The sequence below is a fragment of the Tupaia chinensis genome, unplaced genomic scaffold, assembly GCF_000334495.1.
Source record: "Tupaia chinensis unplaced genomic scaffold, TupChi_1.0 Scaffold000232_3, whole genome shotgun sequence".
Lineage (NCBI taxonomy): Eukaryota > Metazoa > Chordata > Mammalia > Scandentia > Tupaiidae > Tupaia > Tupaia belangeri.
In genome coordinates, this window is record NW_006159709.1 from 771,122 (window position 1) to 790,514 (window position 19,393).

General features: G+C 36.3%; 1 protein-coding gene across 1 annotated transcript in view; it reads left to right on the top strand.

The window, feature by feature from the left end:
- LOC102493637 (cAMP-specific 3',5'-cyclic phosphodiesterase 4D-like) overlaps positions 1-19,393 on the top strand; it is a 205,945-nt gene that overhangs the window by 18,507 nt on the left and 168,045 nt on the right. The window lies entirely within an intron of this gene.

The window sequence follows — 19,393 nt, forward strand, 5'->3', positions numbered from 1 at the left end:
CATTTTATGTAGGTGTTAAAAAATAAAAAACTGAGTAGGTATGCTAAGCCCTAAAGTTAGCATATGTATGTATTTTGATCAAAAGTGAATTTTAGGCCTCCTGTCTAGATGTAGGCATAGACTTTATTACACTATTTAATTTTTTTCTTATAACTTTAAATGGATTGTAAGAAGGTGCCCGTGTAAAAAGCAATTACTTCAAGATAATAGGCCACACAGGCCTTAAGACCTTTGAAACATTTTCCCAAGTGCTTCATTTTTCTTTCTTTTTTTTTTTTCCTTTCTTCTTTCTTTCTTTCTTTCTTTTTCTTCCTTTTCTCTCTTATGATTTTGCTATAGGGCATGTGCACTTACTGGAGAGAGAGAGATAGAAGGAAGTCAGAAATTACCCTCCCCCCCGGGGGGTGGGGGGTGGCCACAGCACAATCTCTTCTCTTCCATTCTTGTCTCAGGATTTTGGGCACATATTCATACATGTCCAGTGAAGAAAAAAAAAAAAAAAAAAAAAAAAAAAAAAAAGAAAAGAAAAGAAAGAAAGAAAGAGAAAGAAAGAAATATACCATAATAGTGAGATGTAGTAAAATTATATAAGTATTAGTTATGGAAGCTACTGACATTAGAAAATATTCTCTACTTCTATGGCAATTGTTAGTTCTTCCACTAGCAGGATACTGTGTTATTTTAAATCTTTATCTTTTCACAATTGTTTTTAATTAGAACTTAAACTGGCTTCGGATCAGCAGATGGCTTAATGGTTACATTGCTAGATTCACATGGCCAAATGCAGTTTGAGTCCTAGACCTGGTGACTAGAAACACACTGGGTGCATGTGCATGCATGTCCAATATCCTAAGAGGAGAATTGAGAAGAAGGGATTATGGCATGGCTATCTCCCCTGGGTGATGGGGGAGTAATTTCTTGCTTTCTGTCTCTCCATCTCTCCAATGAGTACATGAGCCCTATAGCAAAAATCTTTCTAAAAAATAATAATAACATAAACTGGCTCTAAAAGACTAAATTCACAATAAAGTAGAAGCTGATTTTATGTGTGTATATGTAATTTCTGTTACAGCCATCATTCAAAATTCATTCCTTTCTTTGAAAAAAGGATTATAGCAAAGGCTGATTAGGCATATATGTTTTGTGTCTAAGTTGGTCAAATGAAATGTTACTATATTAGATGTTAAATGGAGTTGAGATTTATATATGTGTCAGTTAGACTAATAATAATAACAATAATTCATAATTACAAAATGCAGTTACATTTCAGTATGCCATTGCAACATTTTCTTGTTCTTTTCCTTACAAAAACTTAGAAGTAGTGAAAGAAATGATTTTTATCCTGATTTTATGGAGACTCAGAATGAACTTAAGCTAGACTAAGTGAGGTAGCCAAGGACACACTGCTAGCATTGGAGAAACCTCACTAAAAGTCTCTTGATTTCAGATTTCTTCCTTGGGTCACTATCCTACCTAGCCTAGCTTATGTAACTTTCAGCATCACTCACATGTGAGTGTATCTGATACACCATGTGTCTACTGAAAATACATTGTAACATATTTATAGTCCAGTCTGTGTATTTATAGTTATATTTACCATTACATAACACTGTTGTATTGTAAAGCCCAGATATTTTTGTATTCTACAGTGGGACAGAATATAGATTTGTTCATTTGTTTAGGAAGAGATTTCAACTGTGAATGGAGGCCTTCAGGGTTGTTGAAAAGAAGGGTGAAATCATAAGTAAACTATTTCATATATTAAAGTGTTAGAATTTTCTTTTCATTTTTCTTTTTAAATTTTTGCTGTAGGGTGTGAAGAGACAGGATATGTTCTTTCTTGAGACAATACAAAACAGGGAAAAAAGGTGAAGGGTGCAGGTAGCAGAGAGGAAGCAAAGATGAATTTCTGTAGAACTAGACCAACTGTTCAGAGGAAACTACGACCAATATCAACTAACTCCAAGAAATTACCTCTTCCTAGAGTATATCCACAAATCACTGGGAAGTCCCTGAATATCTCTCACATGTCTGGGGGAAGGAGTTTATTTATTTTACTTGGTCACAGAAGTCTGAATAGTTAGAACATTCCAGTATTCTCTCTCTCTGTATACTGAAGTGTGCTTACTGATGTGTACTTAAACCTTGGCATAAGGCTGTGTTATTTTATAAAATAATTTTGAGATACAATGTTTTGTGATGTGATCAAAATTTATTGACTGCCTACCAAATGCCAATATATATATATATTCACTTAATTTAATACTTAAAACCTCTATGATACTAGTTCTGTTACATGACTGAACAAACTGAGGTACAAAAAGGAGCTGATTCTTATGCCTAAAATACCTAAAGCATACAAATTTGAAATAATGGCATGGACTGTGAGAAAGAAACTAGTACATTTTATGTAGGTGTTAAAAAATAAAAAACTGAGTAGGTATGCTAAGCCCTAAAGTTAGCATATGTATGTATTTTGATCAAAAGTGAATTTTAGGCCTCCTGTCTAGATGTAGGCATAGACTTTATTACACTATTTAATTTTTTTCTTATAACTTTAAATGGATTGTAAGAAGGTGCCCGTGTAAAAAGCAATTACTTCAAGATAATAGGCCACACAGGCCTTAAGACCTTTGAAACATTTTCCCAAGTGCTTCATTTTTCTTTCTTTTTTTTTTTTCCTTTCTTCTTTCTTTCTTTCTTTCTTTTTCTTCCTTTTCTCTCTTATGATTTTGCTATAGGGCATGTGCACTTACTGGAGAGAGAGAGATAGAAGGAAGTCAGAAATTACCCTCCCCCCCGGGGGGTGGGGGGTGGCCACAGCACAATCTCTTCTCTTCCATTCTTGTCTCAGGATTTTGGGCACATATTCATACATGTCCAGTGTGATTTTCAGGGTGTCAGGTCTGGACTCAAACTGCAGTTGGCTATGTGAAAATCTAGCCCCTTAATCACCACGCCATCTGTGGCACCTAAATGCTTCTTTTCTAATTATAGGGTAGTCATTCAGATTTGAGTGGCTTTAAGTGGCTTGTTAAGTTTTCTTTTCTTTTCTTTTTTCTTTTAATATTTTTGTTTTGTTTTGTTTTGTTTTTGCCATAGGACACGAGAGAGACAGTGAAAGGGAAAGTGGGAAAATGGGGATGGCCATGCAGCAATCTCTTTTCCTCCACTGTCCTCCTGGGCATCATCCGGCATGATTTTTAGACTATCAGGTCAGGAACTTGAACTGTGGTTGGTCATGTGGCAGTCCAGTGCATTAACCACTGTGCCACCTGCTGGCTCCAGCTAGACAGGTTTTCATCTTTCCTGGGAGAGAATAATAAAGCACCATATGTTTTGAAATAGTAAGGGTTGTTATTCCAATGTCTCCTTGAACGAATTTACTGTTATCCCAGAACAAACAGCACAGTTCTACAGTTCTGGGGTTTTTTTGTTTGTTTGTTTGATTTTTGAGAGATTTTTGCTATAGGGTGCATGCACTCGCCAGATAGAGAAAGAGAGAGAGACAGAAAGTGAGAAATCACCCCCCCCCCGGGGGGGGATGGCCATGCAGCAATCCCTTTCCTCCATTCTCCTCTCAGGATCCTGGGCACTCATAGCACATGCACCTGGCATGAGTTTAAGTCACCGGGTCTGGGGTTCGAACTATGGTTGAGTACATGGGAGTCCAGCGACATAGCCATTACACCACCTTCTGGTCCCAACACAATTCTGTTTTAAGTTTTATATTTTATTTAAATTAAGTTTTCATTGTTTCCTTGACCAATTTTAAATTTGTCTCTATGTTGTATTATAGTAAAATAAAGACAGTGTAATTCTGAAAATTTACAGCAGACTTCGTCAGTGTTTCATCTCTGTAAAGGATATTTTCTCTCTGTACATGTTCTGGACAAGATAATTTCAGGAATCTCCTCTGTCTATCTAGAAATATGGTCTCTTTCCTTTCTCTCTGAAAACAATGGCATTCCTTTAAATAAATTATCATCTTGTATTTACAAAACAACAACAAAGTTTAATGTGTATGTACTTTTTCTTCTGAAATTTGCTGTAGGGTGTGTATATGCTAGCCAGAGTGAGAAAGAGAGCGAGAGAAAGAGAAAGTACCCACCCCCAGGGCAGAGTGGGAGATGGCCACACTACAATCTTGTCTCCTTCATTCTCCTCTTGGGATTTTGGGCATGCAAGTACACCCAGCTAGCACACTTTTCATGCTGTCAGGTCCAGGTGTCAAACCACATAGTTGGTCACATGATATCCAGTTACTTTAATCACCATGCCACTGGTTGTCCCTATATATACTACTTTTGCTTAAACCTTTCTATCCAGCTCATGCAAGGTTGACAAATAAGATACACATTACAACTTGGAGAGATAGACTATTCTTTTTTCCAAATTCCATTAGGTTTAACTTCTGAAGGTTAAGGTGATTTTGCAGTATCTAGAAAATATTTTTTTTTATATTTCAACACTCATGACCATCAATATATTAATATATATGTCTCTTTCTCTCTTTCTATATATATATATATATGTAAAGATTACTTTATTCATGATAGAGTACATGTCTGTGTATGAGAAAATAGAAATACTTTCTCTTTTGAGAAAGTATGATCCCTTTCCCCCAGCCCTCCAGCTGCTAAGGATCATGGGTTCTTGTGCCTAGTTTTCCAGGTGACCTGGGAATCTGAACCATGATTGGCCACATGGCTTCCAGTCCTCCAGTTCAGCTTGCTGCTTAGTGACTGCACCACCAAGTTAGGCCAGAAACACAATTTGAAACCAAACTATTTTTAGGGTTAGATCACTGTACTTAGATTGTACTTAGTATTTGTCAGCTTTCATGGATGTCTGTTTTCACTTAAGTTCTGTTTTTTTCCTCCTCTTTAAAATTAAAATATGAAATGTTTTCCTTTATTATTTCTACTACTAATACTAGAGATTCAGAGATAAATGTATTCTAAGAATTGCATAAACTGTTTATTTGTAATTTAATAAGATGTTCTCTTCTATTGTTTCCTCTATTATATCATTATGTATCATCTATGTCATCGTTTCTCTTTCTCCCATGGTTTTTCTGAAGTATTGTGATTCTCTTATCACATGATCTTTTTATGCATACAAAGACCTTATTGCCATAACTGCTATCCGAAAAATTATTTTGGTTCTTTTCGGTTTACACAGTGATTTTCACAAACATCCTGAGACTTACAACAGTCTTGTAAATTAGGCTGTGTTATCTTTTTTGCAGATAAGAAAACACTTTTATCAGGTAATGCAAAAAGCATTCGAATGGAAGACTTTTAAATCCAAACCCTGAGATATGTTTACTCTCCTGCCCTCCTTGTTCCTTTCAGTCTCTGTCCTCATAATTATGTAGGCCAGTGTTCAAAGGCCAATACATCAATTACTTGTCATCCTCACTGAAGTGAGCCTTATTTGCCTTACCCAAAGTAGTATAGATTATAATAACTATATCATAAGATTGTTATAAAAACTAAATGCGGTAAAATGTGCTTAAGTGTCTAACAAGCATCACCCCACTCACAGTAGTTGCATAGTATGCTGGGTTTCCTTTCTCACATTAATACTTAATTTACCTTTTTTTTAGATTTTTCCCATAGGGTGAGTATGGTTGCTAGAGAGAAAGAGAGAGAGAGGGAAAGTGAGAATTCACCCTTGAGGAAGATGGCTTTGAGACAGTCCTTTGTCTCCATTCTCCTTAGAATTTGGGGCACACATAGGTACACTCTCTAAGTGTTTTTCCAGCAGCAAGGTCTGGGACGAGAACTGCTCAGTCAGCCATGTGGAATCCAGTGTCTTAACCACCAGGCCACCTGCTGGCTCCACGTAACTCTTTTTTTCTGAAATTACAAAAAAAAAAAAAAAAAGAAAAGAAAAATGTGACATAAGGCCCAGATTAGACTTTGAAAAAAATCATGGTCAGTGTAATTTATTAGGTAAAAATAATGGCAGAAGGAAAATAAAAGGAGAAAAGTAGAGAAAGTAAAAACAGTGAGAGTTTTCTTTGGAACTAAAGTGAGGCTTTCATATAAGATAGTGAAAGCTCAAGATAATTTGTAGGTCCACAAAAAAATCAAGTGATATAAAATTTTGCTAGCATCAAGAAAAGTAGGAATGAGTAAAATGGCCCATTTTAGTCTTTACTGCGTCTCTCAATTTCTTTAGCGTCTATCTATGTAGTGATAAAGAGCAATAAGGAGATAGATGGCTAGCTTATTTTGATTTGGAATGTATTTGTGCTTATATTTCACTCAGTGTGGTATGTCTAATCTAATGGGACTAAATTAAAACAATATATTATTATAAATTGTGGGTTAATAAATGACCAAGGAAGATGGAGTGATAGAGAAGGTGAATGAAGCTTCTAAAACTGTCACATTTCTTTATCGCTTGTCTTAATTCAATTTTCTCCTCCTCTATTCTATGGCAGCCATGAGTTCTATCACATAGGAAGATTGGAGCTAATCCCAGCAAATGGTTTCTTGTGTTCCACATGAGGATAAAGATCAGATAACTTTATTAATGAAATGTTTCAGTTGAAAAAAGTTAAGCTAATTCCCTTAAGATATTGTGGAAATTCTAAGTATTATATAAGTCTATGGCAAAATTAAATAACAGGCAGTGGAGATAGAGCTTTTGCATTGGAAAATGTAATCAGGTTTTTTCCTTTATAGCTTCCTTGTTTTTGTAGTTTTTGTACTCTGTTTAGAAAGGCTTTTCCACTCCAAGATTATGGATCACTTTACTAGTATTTTCTAACACTCTTACGGTTTTATTTTTTTCTCCAAGCTTGACAAATTCATTTCTTTTCAAATATATTAGAAGATAGCTATTTGAAACGCTTTTTGAAGATAAATAATTCTCCACGGTGAGCTGACTTATCATATCCTGATAAGTTATCTTACAGAGGAGGGGAACAAGGCAATTTCAGCAGTAATGACAAGTACAGCAAAAGCTGGAGGGAGTGTGCTAAGATGGTATTCTTTTCTTCTTTTCCATCATGTTGCATGAAGTGGGAATGTTTTTATGCTCATATCCTCATTAGCAAATAAATGTATAACAATATGTGGAAGTGTAGCTGACCTACTCAGGAAGGAGTTCACAGAAAAAGGAGTAACATGTAGAGCTTGAGAATGCTTCTGTCTAGGAGAGAGGAGACTAAGGAGAAATGGTTGGTTAGAAAAGAGCCTACAAATTATTTCCAATGAGAATTAGCAAAAGACAGGAATAAATCATCAAAGCCTTCCTCAAAAAGTTACCACACTTAGCCAAAGGTCTGCTCCAAACCCCCAACAGGATAGCATTCTTCTCAGAAGATTTTCATGGTCACTTTGATCAATCTTGGCTAGCTCTTTTGGATTTTTCAATTGCTCCTTGGCCTTGTCCAACCTTACTTTGATCACTGCCAATCAACCTTTATATAGCAGGTGGTTTTCCATTTATAAGTGGTTGTGGTCCAGAGTTCTGTAACACAGCTTATACCCTCTTAGAATTTCTTAGGAATCCCGGCATGATCTAAGTGAGGTAAAATTTCTGTCACATTTTTCTTGACTGCTAGTTCCCATCTTGGCTACATCATTCTGTGAGCCTGGTTTCATTTGTTTCACATGTATTTTTTTACTCCCTCTATAATTAAAGTATTTAGATACAAGGAGTGACATGGACATTTGGCTACATATGTTGCCAAATTGGTACCTTCTTTCTCCTGCACTATTTATTGAATAATCCATCTTTGCACCAAAAACACACAATTTTATGTTAAGCAGTACCTTAATTCCAATTTTTCATGAACTTTTTGGAGTAGCCTCATATTTAATTAATTTAGGAATAAATATTTTGTTAATCTCTCTTAATCCATTGATTGATTCACCTTCATATTAAAAGAGATTGGGAAGAATTATTATATTAAATAATGATTTTTTTTAAAACTCAAATTTTTACAAATGAGAGCATTAACTGAAGAATATGTAACTATGTGGAAACTAAAACTCATTAGCAAATAAATGTATACCAATATGTGGAAGTGTAGCCAGCCTACTCAGGAAAGGGTTCACAGAAAAAGGGATAACACAAAGAGATCTAGAAGTCTAGAATGCTTCTGTGGGGGAGAGAGGAGACAGAGGAGAAATGGTTGGTTAGAAAAGAGTCAACAAATTATTTCCAGTGAGAATTAGCAAAAGACAGGACTAAATCATCAAAGCCTTCCTGCCACAAAGACCTCTCTGTGGCATTTTGAGGTTAATGCATTTAAGTGATACATTTATTCCCAGAGAAGAGTTTCCATTCCAGCAGATCCAGTTCTACCAGATGCTCCTGCTAGAATGCCTGTTTTTCCAATACCCATCCTTCTTTGTGTGGGCCCAGATTTCCAGCAAGGCAGTGGGGATGCTGAAGAGTCTCTGTTTTTGTTCAATGTCAATATTTACTTCTTCTTTTTTTTTTTAGAGGTTTTTCGCTATAGGGCGCGTGCACTCGCCAGACAGAGAGAGAGACATAGAGACAGAAAGCAAGAAATCACCCCCAGGGGGGATGGTCATGCCGCAATCCCTTCTCCTCCATTCTCCTCTTGGGATCTTGGGCATGCACGCACATGCGCCCGGCGTGAGTTTAAGCCACCGGGTCCGGGACGCGAACCGTGGTCGACTACGTGGGAATCCAGCGACATAGCCATTACACTAACTGCTGGTTCCCATTGTCAACATTTACTTCTTTAATTTTGCCCCTCTCCTGCTTAAATCAAAGCATGGGATGAGGACTGAAAAAATAGTGATTCCTTAAAGCTTTGAAGAAATAAGCTTGTATTCTTGGCAACACTAACTAGGGGCACACTCAGGAAAGAAGGTATCTTTACATATTCTCAGTATGCTCCATGAGTTTCCAGAGCACTGCTAAAGCTGAGGCTCATGATTCCCTGAAGTCATGAGCACAATGATTGTCCTAATCAGGACAGGACAGATAAAATTTGCTCATGTATCTTTGCATGTTTCTAGGATTAGACCCACATCTGCGTCTGACCTTGGTAGATGTAAAACCATATTTCCTATTAGAAAGAGCAGGGCCAGCAGATGGCATGGAGGTTAAGGTGGTTGAATCCTACACAGCCAACTGTGTGGTTCAAATCCCAGACCTGGTATCTTAAAAACCACACCAGGTGCATGTGCATGTGTGCCCAAAATACCAAGTGGAGAATGGAGGAGAAAGGATTGCAGAATGGCCATCCTCTTTGGGGCTGATTTCTCACTTTCTCTCTCTCTGTCTCTGTCTAGAGTGAGATCCTATGGCAAAAAGTTAAAAAAAAAAAAAAAAAAGAGCAAAGACTGCTCAAGAAACTACATTGCTCAAAGAAAGTTAATGACATTGGGCTAAACTTGCCAAATGAGAAAATATATAGGAATGAGCTCAATAAATTTCTCAACAGATAAAGATACAGAGTATTTAAATGGGTAAGAAGAAAAGGTATAGAAATGAAAGGAATAGAGAGGATATAATAATAATGAGAAATAAGGGAGAAACACACATTTTATTATTTTTTATTAGAGAGATTTTTGCTATAAGGCACATGCACTCACCAGAGACAGAGAGACAGAAAACAAGAAGTCACCCCCCAGGGGGGATGGCCACACTGCAATCCCTTCTCCTCCATTCTCCTCTTGGGATTTTGAGCATGCACACACCTGTGCCCAGCATGAGTTTTAGGCTGCCATGTCTGGGACTTAAACTGTGGTCAGCTACATGAGAGTTTAGTAACCGTGACACCAATTGCTGGTCCCCAAAACACACATTTTGTAAGTGACCAAAGTGGGTTATGAAACAACATAGCCAGCCCAGGATTTATCCCAGGCTTTCAATGGAAAAGAGATGCTTAAGCCCATGTACTTCTTTTTCTTTCATTCAAAATTACCTTGAATTTTACTTTGGTAAGTTTTTGGTGCAGCTGTTATTTAATAATAACACATTGTGCTTTTCAATTTACTTAGATTGTTTAAAAAACAGATAACCAAAAACCATCTGTTTGTGTTTCTGTAATTTGTTCTCAGGACAGGGACTAGGGAAAAAAACATTTAAAACTTTGCTATTGAAAGCTCTCATTAATTCAAGGAGTTCTACAAATTCAGCCTGTGGTATCAGGTGGAGAGGATGCCAAATGCTGGGCTTTCTGGGAAAAGTAGAAAATTAATTTCATCCTTGGGCTTTTGTGGTTGGGTGGCATCTTTTTTTTTTTTAATCTTCCTGAAAGTACAACTCATAATTTAATATGCATTAGAATCATCAGGAGCAATTGACAAAAACCCTATCTTTAATTGTTTTCATATTTAAGAAATTTTATTTTTATACATTCAATCACTATCATTACAGTATGCAAAATGGATTTCCTAGCATGCATAGACTGTATATTAGTCCAGTCAAAGATATTATTATACATACTATAATCAACATATATTTTTTTAATTACCAGAAGTCATGTGAGCTTGCAAGACAGAGAGAGAGAGAGAGAGAGAGAGAGAGTGAGAAGGAGAAAGAGAGAAAGCACCCCCAATGGGGCATGGTCATGTCACAGTCCTTTTTCCTCTATTTCTCCATCCCATCAGGATTTGGGGCATGCAGGCACACATGCCCAGAGTGTTTTTTGAGCCACTGGAACTGGGACTACAAAGGCAGTCTGGCATGTGGGGTCTGGATCCCCATAAACAGTGCTTAACCACTGCACTCTCGGGTCAGCCCTTTAAATACATATTCTTGAAAGTAAACCCCAAGAGACTTTGATTCTATGTGTCTGGGAAGGGATCCAGGAATCACCATATTTAAACAAGCTCCTTGGTGATTCTGATATAGGTGATCTGAAGACAACACTTTGGCTAACAGAGCTTTTTAAAATTGTGAGTAAAATTTTTTAGAAGATTATGTCCTTCCTGAGAGCGAGATGGAGAGAAAGTCAAGTATCTTCAATAGGATCTAATGCTGTGATCCTTCTATCTACCTTCTCCCAACCAGCCAGGATCATGGACATGAATACCAGCCCAGTATGAACAGATCTGGGAAACAAACCCTGATCTTACATGTGGCTTCCAGCATTGTAAAACATTGCACCACTGCTGTGCTTCTGCAGCTGGCCCGGGAGGTACATCTGAGACAGGTATTTTTGTGGTCCAAGTCGTACAACAAGAATAAAAGACATACATAAAAACCCTGAACAACCCAAATGATATAAAAGCAAAGCATATGGTTCAAAGCAAAGAAAAATCTAACAAAGGGTTTTATATAGCTCCTTATAAAGATAATGGAATCTGATCAAACTGAGCTGCTGAGACACAAAGAGACTAACTCTAAGTTGATAGGAAGAATAACAGCAAACTTTTCAAAGAAGCATGATTAATTTCAGTTATTGACACCAAGCCCTGGGCTCTGGACAGCATTATCAGTTTTATTCAGAATGCTAATCAGCTATATATGGAGCATGCTGTGTAAAGCCATTTAACTCAGCTTTTCTTTTACAATAATGTATCTTGTTTTGTTGGGTGCCAATTTCAAGGTTCTAACTTAAAAGAAAAATCTCATTTTTTTCCTACTTAATTTACTAAAGGGCATAATATAACTTTAATATTATTATTTTAAAATTTGCCATAGGACACATGTGATCACTGGAGAGAGAGAAGGAAAGTGAGAAAACAAGTTGCTGGATCTGAGACTCGAACCACGGTTGACCATGGGAATCCAGCACCTTCACCACACCACCTGCTGGCTCTATAATATAACTTTTTGCTTATTAAGTGTAGAAGACTGAATGGATTTAATTGTTGGAAATAGTAAAAACTAGAGCTTTCTCAGTGATGGTAGATGCTGTAGTTTGGAAAATAAATCTCTTTCTATTAGACATGGGTTCTGCCATTAAAGATGCATGAGATTTCAAGAAAATAATTTTACTTCATTGCATCTCACTTTTCTCCTTTGTAAAATAAGGGCAGTGGGGCCAGCTGTGGCGTGGTAGTTAAAGTGGCTGTATCCTACATGGCGACTATATAGCTCAAGTCTAGGACCCAGCCATTTGATAAACATGCCAGGTGCATATGTGAGTAGACCCAAAAATGGCAAAAAAGGTAGAGAGAAATAGAGAAGGGATTGTGGTGTGACCATGCCCCATGAGGGTGCTTCTTTTCTTCTTCTTTTTCTCTTTCTGTCAAACTCACATGACCTCTGGCAAAAAAATAAATTAAATAATTGGGGCAGTGGATGGTGAGCGAATTATAGCCTTTTCTAAGGCTCAATAAAACGACAATGTGCTAAGCATTTCATATGTTATCTTACTAACAAGATGTTGTCATTAGAGAAAAATTAGAAGATTTATAATTACAGCACCTGAATACATATTTTTTGCAAGTGGCAGCATTGAATTCTAATGCACATTCTTTCACTAGCTAGAATAGGGTTATGAGTGTTATGCTTTATGTATATTGCTTTGTCCTGGGCTGTCTGCTGTCAGTGGATTTGGAGTAGAATGTAGGACTGTGCAGGAGAAGGGAAAGTGCCCATTTCTCAATCATAAGGCTACAGAGTGCACACAGAGGGAAATTATTGAACTTCTTCAACTGTGGGGTCAAAAAAATGGCTGCTATTCATACCTCTTGCCATTAGGTGGGGCATTTGAAGAGTGGGAAAATAGTATTTTCAAACGAAGTGATTTCATACTCATCTGAAAGTGGTAAGAGCTACCCTCCTTTTAAAGAGTATAGTCTCGCTGGCTGGATTCTTAGTTTCTTTTTTAATTCTATGGGATGAGGAAGAAGGGCACAAGAGTGATAAACTTGATATTATGTAGTATTGCAAATTTTTATATTAATGTAAAATTCTCATTTTGTATTCAGAAGCCAATATGGCTACTAATGTCAGCTTATACACTCTACTTTCCCAGAAGAGTGAGTAAAATGTGTGCGATTAAGAGAACAAAATAACAGGTTTATGGAACTTCAGAAAGTGGAAGGAACATTAGCAATTGTTACAGCCCACTTCTTAGTTGGTATTGATTTCCTTTAACATCCAGAGTTCTTAACCATTTCCTTCTCCTTTACTTTCTTTTAGAAAAGTCTATGTCAATTAATTCACCTGACATCTTAATGGATAATTCATTAAGAAAATCTTTTGTGCCAAGCACACCATGATGAATTTTGATTGCTAATGTTACCTGGGCTCTGCTTAGAAGTGTTTTTATTGACCCATTTATAGACTGAAGATGTTTTTGCAGAACTTAAAACATGATTTAGGAAAATTTCAAGTCAGTCTTTTAGAAGATAGTGATATTCAGGGCAAAGAGTAAGAGATGTGAAGAGGAAGACAGGAATACCAAGGACAGATGAGAGAAGTATTTCTGGTTACTTGTAGCTTCTTAAAGGAAGTGTCTGTAGAATCGTAATAGTGGAGGTATTGGGGAAACAGATTTGGGAATTTGTATTTCGTATCAAAAGAATGCTTTATGAGATGAAGCAGTAAGGTTTAGTTTAGAAATGAAGGATGGGCTAGCTATGGTGGCTCAGCAGAAACACAATGCTGGATGATCCTGAAGCACTTTGTATTCTGAGATTTTTCTGTTTGCATGTGCTTGTGTTCCTAGATGGCTGAGACTGGAGAATGTTATGAAGATCCTGACTGGGCTCTCTGCCTGTATCTGTCTCTTTCTATCTTTCTCTCTGTTTCTCTCTCTCATGGAAGAAATAGATGATGATGATGATGATGATGATGATGATGATGATGATGATAAAGGATAAGGAGAAGAGAAGAGAAGAAAAGAAGGATTAATGAGGAAAGCAACCCAATAAACTCTAGTCCAGCTAAAACATGTTTTCCCACTTTTCATAATATATTTATACTTTCTGTTTTATTTTTGTGTGAAGTAAATTCTCTGTACTTCACAGAGCTCTACACTTGATTAATTCTAGATTCCCAATAGATGCACATGTACTTTTCAGAGAACTACAAAATAGAGAAATGACTAAACTGGATACAAATTTCTAAAATTTCAAATGATGCTCATTTGCACAAAGAAACTTAGAGGCAGACAGTGTTTTTATACTGCTATAATTTTAAATGGCAGCCAACACCACAGTGAAAATCTTCTGACATCTTATTCTTTGATTTCCAGTAACTCAATATAAAAGGAAGATGAGAACCAAGTTTGTGCTGCATTGTTCAGTTGAGTAGTGTGTGATACTGATGATGTTAGTAATGAAAATATTCATATATTTCTCGAGTGCTTAATATGTATTTGACACCAAGCTAAGCATGTAATTAACTCATGCCATCCTCACAATAGCCTTAGACTTTGATACTCTTGTTTCACATTATTTTTTTTTTCTATAGGATTGATTCCCAAGCTATCCTGTTTATATGTATTTAGAAAAAAACTTGAGTTTTGTGTTCAAGATTAAATAATTAATACCAGTTTTGGGTTTTTTTTTTTTTTTTTTTTTTTTAGGTGAATTATACAATAACAAAGCAGACTTACTTAGTTTATTTTGGTATTCCAGAAAAAACATGGAATACCATGCTTTTTTCAGTACTAGTGAGAAAAGAATAAGAAAAAGGCAAAAGAAGAGAGAAAAAAGTTGGGGGCAGCAGATGGCGTGGTGGTTAAGGTGCTAGACTCCCATGGCCAACTATGGTTCTAGTCCCAGAACTGGCTGCTTGCTTTCTCTTTCTCTCTGGAGAGCACATGTGCCCTATAATAAATTAAATAATAATAATAAAAATAAAATGGCATCTTTTTAAAAAAGGAATAGAGGTCAATTTTACCTCTGTATTTGAATGGTATCTTGTCACATTATTAATTACTAGAAGAAGCTACTTGAAGTGGGAGTAGCGATAAAGATTTAGATGACCAATACTTCTGATCATATTATGCTTTCTGAGAATAAAATCTAGGAAATTTAAGGACCTAGATTGTTTTAGTTAGTGCCAAATACTGTAATATTGACTCTTTCAAATCATAATTTAAGAGAAAAGATGTCTATACATGAACAGAAAACCAACAAATATTTCTTCTTAAATGTTATTTCATTAGACAGAGGGCTTCCTTGACCACCTACCTAAAATAACTCCTCTACACTCTCTAACTCTTCACATTTTTAATTTTTTCATTCTAGTACTTATCATTACCTGACACATTTCATGGCAGTTTGTATATGGGTAATTTTCCCCCTCTAGCTTTATGAGGGCATAAAACTTCTCTGCTTTGTCCATTAGCAGTTCTCCTGCACCCAAAGCACTACCTGGCACTTAGGTGTCCAATAGGTGTTGTATAAATATATGTATGAATGAAATAAAAAAAAATTCATGTGGCTAGTAAATAACTGAAAAATTACTCTGCTGTGCTAAAAGAAAAAAAAAGAAATCAGAAACAAGTAAAAAAACAATGAAAAACAATGAGCATTTTATCTCTGAACAAAGAGTGAACCGTACACAAAAACCAATGTTCATAAGGAAATAAAACAGGTGTTCATACAAAATTGGGAAAACACCTTGCTAGACAGCATTTTGTGTGCCTTTAAAAATATTACTATACTACTTTTTAATTTTATGAATATGATCAGAAAAAAATCTAATATTAAAAAGCTTTTCTTACATGCAAGTCTTTACTTCAACACTATGTATTATAGTAAAAGAAGTTTATTTTTTAGAATTATTTTACTTATTTGACCAGAGAGAGGGAGAAAGCAAAATGGCAAATGCTGGGTCTGGGATCCAAACCATGGTCAGCCATGTGGGAGTCCAGAGCCCTTAACCACTACACCATCTGCCAGGCCCTAGTGAAAGAAGCTTTAAAATCCCTAAATGCCTAGGGACAATGTGGGGAAAAAGCTAATGTCATGAATTTAAATTAATCTGAAAAACTGCATGAAAATGTGAATATATAATGTTATCTTAAAAGCATAGAAAAATGAGTAGAAATTATGCCATAATATTAATAGGGACAAGGGAAGGTAGATTATGTGTGATTTTGTTCTCTATACTTTTATTTTCCAGTATTCCTGAGTAAAACATTTGTATTTCTCTATATTTTTATTTTCTATTTCTTTCAGAATAAAACTTTTATAATCAGAAAAGGTAGTTTTGTAATGTCTTTAAATGATTTTGTATTAGACTTGTGATAACCTAGAACTGATTATGGTTTATGCTATGAATTTACGGCATTGCATGAAAAAATGAATAGTCTAGTATCACTTAATTATAATTATCTAGGAATGTACATGTAACTTAAGAGTAAAATTTAATTTTAGCATGTCACTGTGACTTCTGGGGGAGTGCTTACTACAGGAGTGTAAAAATCTATGCTCTCTGGAATATTGGCACATCCTGTCAAATATCAAAAATGTTTTCTATCTCAGATTTTAGTCAGTGAGTTGAATCTAGAGATGAGTTACAAGGACTTAATACCTAGATACATAATCTCCTTCTTTAAGACTCATGAAATGGTTATTGAGTGAGCTTGAGCAAAGACTAGTTAGGACATTTAGGTTTGAAGGCCAGGTGGAGAGACCGGAGCTACTGGGACTTAGAAGGCAACAGAACCTTCAGAACATGTTCATAGCAACAATTCTACAGTTCTGTCACATGGCTAGCAGAAGTTCCAGACAGTAAGTTCTTTCTGGACTCTATCCCTAGAAGCTTTAAAGAATCAGCTCTTGCTTCTTGGATTGTTAGAAACATTTTGCATTTTTACTTCTGGCTCTGCACCTGGCATCCCTGGTTCTTAATTTGAACAGCTTGACCATACAAGCTCCTCATTCTTTCATGAGCTGTTTTATGACCAGAGACTGTGAAACTGAGACAGTATATCAGGGCAGCAGGCCAAAGCACAACATTTAATAACAGGCTTTCCATAATTGGATTCACTTAATTCAAAGCTGTATGAACTGTTGGACTTGGTTCAAGAATATGCCTTAATTCTTGGACTGGTTTCCAGACCTTCAGAAGTAGAAGACCTCTGAAAGTATTTGAGTTTGGGTGATGAGATAGAAAGATGCAAGTAGAAAATTCATTCTATCTGAACCTATGTAGGTTTAATTATTGTCTTATAATTTAGAGAGGGAAGGGTCCTAAGTCATTTCCACACCATCTAAGTGTTTAGCACATGGCAGATGCTTGTTAAATACTTGCCAAGTGAATTTTAAATACTTAATTTTTTTGTTGTTGTTAATCCATTTATGTAATGGACCCTTATCTCTTTCTTTTTTATTTTAAATATTTGTATTTCATTTTCTTTTATACATTCAATCACATTATTTAGTTTACAAAGTGAATATTCCAACATGCGAACATTTCTCCCTAATCCAGTTGATAAACTATAAAATTATCTTCAACAGATAATACCACGTTTCTTTGTCCCATTAATGCTTTGCCTCCCTATTTTTCTTCTAAATATCCTTCCTCAGACACTACTCTTTCACACACACTCTGTTTTTCACATCCATTTATTGTGTTTCTATATCCTTTATTCAGTTTCTGTTATAGAGTGCGAACCCTATATTAAGTGGACCCTTACCTCTTTCAAATGATTTAAGAATACAAAATTCACTCTAGACTTGAATTTCTCTATATAAAGAACTATTAAAGACCAATATGAATGGGATATACATTCCAATAAGAAAATGAATAAAAGTCTTCAAAAGGCACTTTACGAAAGAGAATATCCACCTAATAAACACATGAGAAGGAGCTCAATCTAACCATTGAGGAGAACAAGTGTAATATCACTACATACCCACAGGAATTGCTAAAATAAATAAGCCCGACAATACCTTGTGTTGGCAGGAAGGTGAAACAATCACAACCCCCAGTCATCTCCTGTGAGAGACTGTATTGGTAATTCACTTTGAAAACATGTTTGGGGGCTACCAGGTGGCACAGAGGTTAAGGTATCTTAGTCCCACATGGCTGACAGTACGGTTCAAGTCCTGTATCCAGCAGCTTGAAAATCCCACCATGCGTGCACAATATCCCAAGAAGAAAGTGAAGGAGAAGGGATGGCAGCATGGTCATCCCCTCTCAGGGATAATTTATGCTCCCTTCCCCCCCCCCCACCCGTCTCTGGTAAGCACATGTTGCCTACAGTAAAAACATTTTTTGAAAATTAAAAAAAAGAAAGAGAAAAACTATTTGGCAGAAGCTCTTCAAACTGGACAAATGCATAGCCTATGATACAGCAATTCTATTCCTAGAATTGCTTGCAAATTCTCCTCAAAAGACTGTACAAGAATGTTCATGGCAGTACTAGGTATAACAGACAAAAGCTGAAAAGTATCCCATTGCTGATAAAAAAAAATGTCAATGATTAAATTGTAATGTATACACATAACTATGTTAGGCAGCCATGAGAATAAATGAATTACAATTGCAGTTAAAAATATCTCTCAAACATAAGGTTGCCATGCATAAAACAATACATACAGTATGATTTCATTTATGTAAGATATAAAACAGGCAAAAGGATTATTCTGGTGCTAGAAATCAGGATAGTGATGTCCTTATTGGGATGAAGAGCTAGTGCCTAAAAGAGGACACTTATGAGTTGCTTATATAATATTATGATTATCGTTTTAAATTTCTGCAAGAGAAAAACACACAGAGAGAGCAAAAGCCAGAGAGTATGCTGGTATCCTTTCTCCTCTATCTCTACCTTCTTTTGGGATTTTGGGCATGCATGCACACTCAGCCAGCATGTTTCTCAAGTCTCTGGGTTTGAGACTCAAACTATGCAGTTGGCCACCTGGGATCCTGCCACCTTAACTGCTATGCCAGGGGACTGGTCTAAGATGTAAAATGAATAAAATGTCCATCCTTCCTAATGTATTCCATAGATTTCACACAATCTCAGTAAAAATCCTAATGACAATTTTTATAGAAATAGAAAATTCCAAAATTCATATAAAACCACAAATGACCCTGAATCATATAAACAAGGTTTAGAAAAAAGAACAAAGTTGGAGACATCATCCTCCTGATTTTAAAATATATTAAAGTGCTTCAGGAACTAAAGCAGTATGGTATTGTTATTGGTGTCTACACATATAGGCCAATGGAACAGAATAGAGGGCCCAGAAATAAACCTACACACATATGGCCAACTGATCTTTGATTTTAAGAATACCCAATAGGAAAGGATAATTTTTTTTGGGGTGGGGGAGATTTTCACTGTAGGGCGCGTGCGCTCGCCAGACAGACAGAGAGAGACATAGAGACAGAAAGCGAGAAATCACCCCCCAGGGGGGATGGTCACGCCGCAATCCCTTCTCCTCCATTCTCCTCTCGGGATCTTGGGCACACACGCACACGCGCCCGGCGTGAATTTTAAGCCACCGGGTCCGGGACACGAACCGCGGTC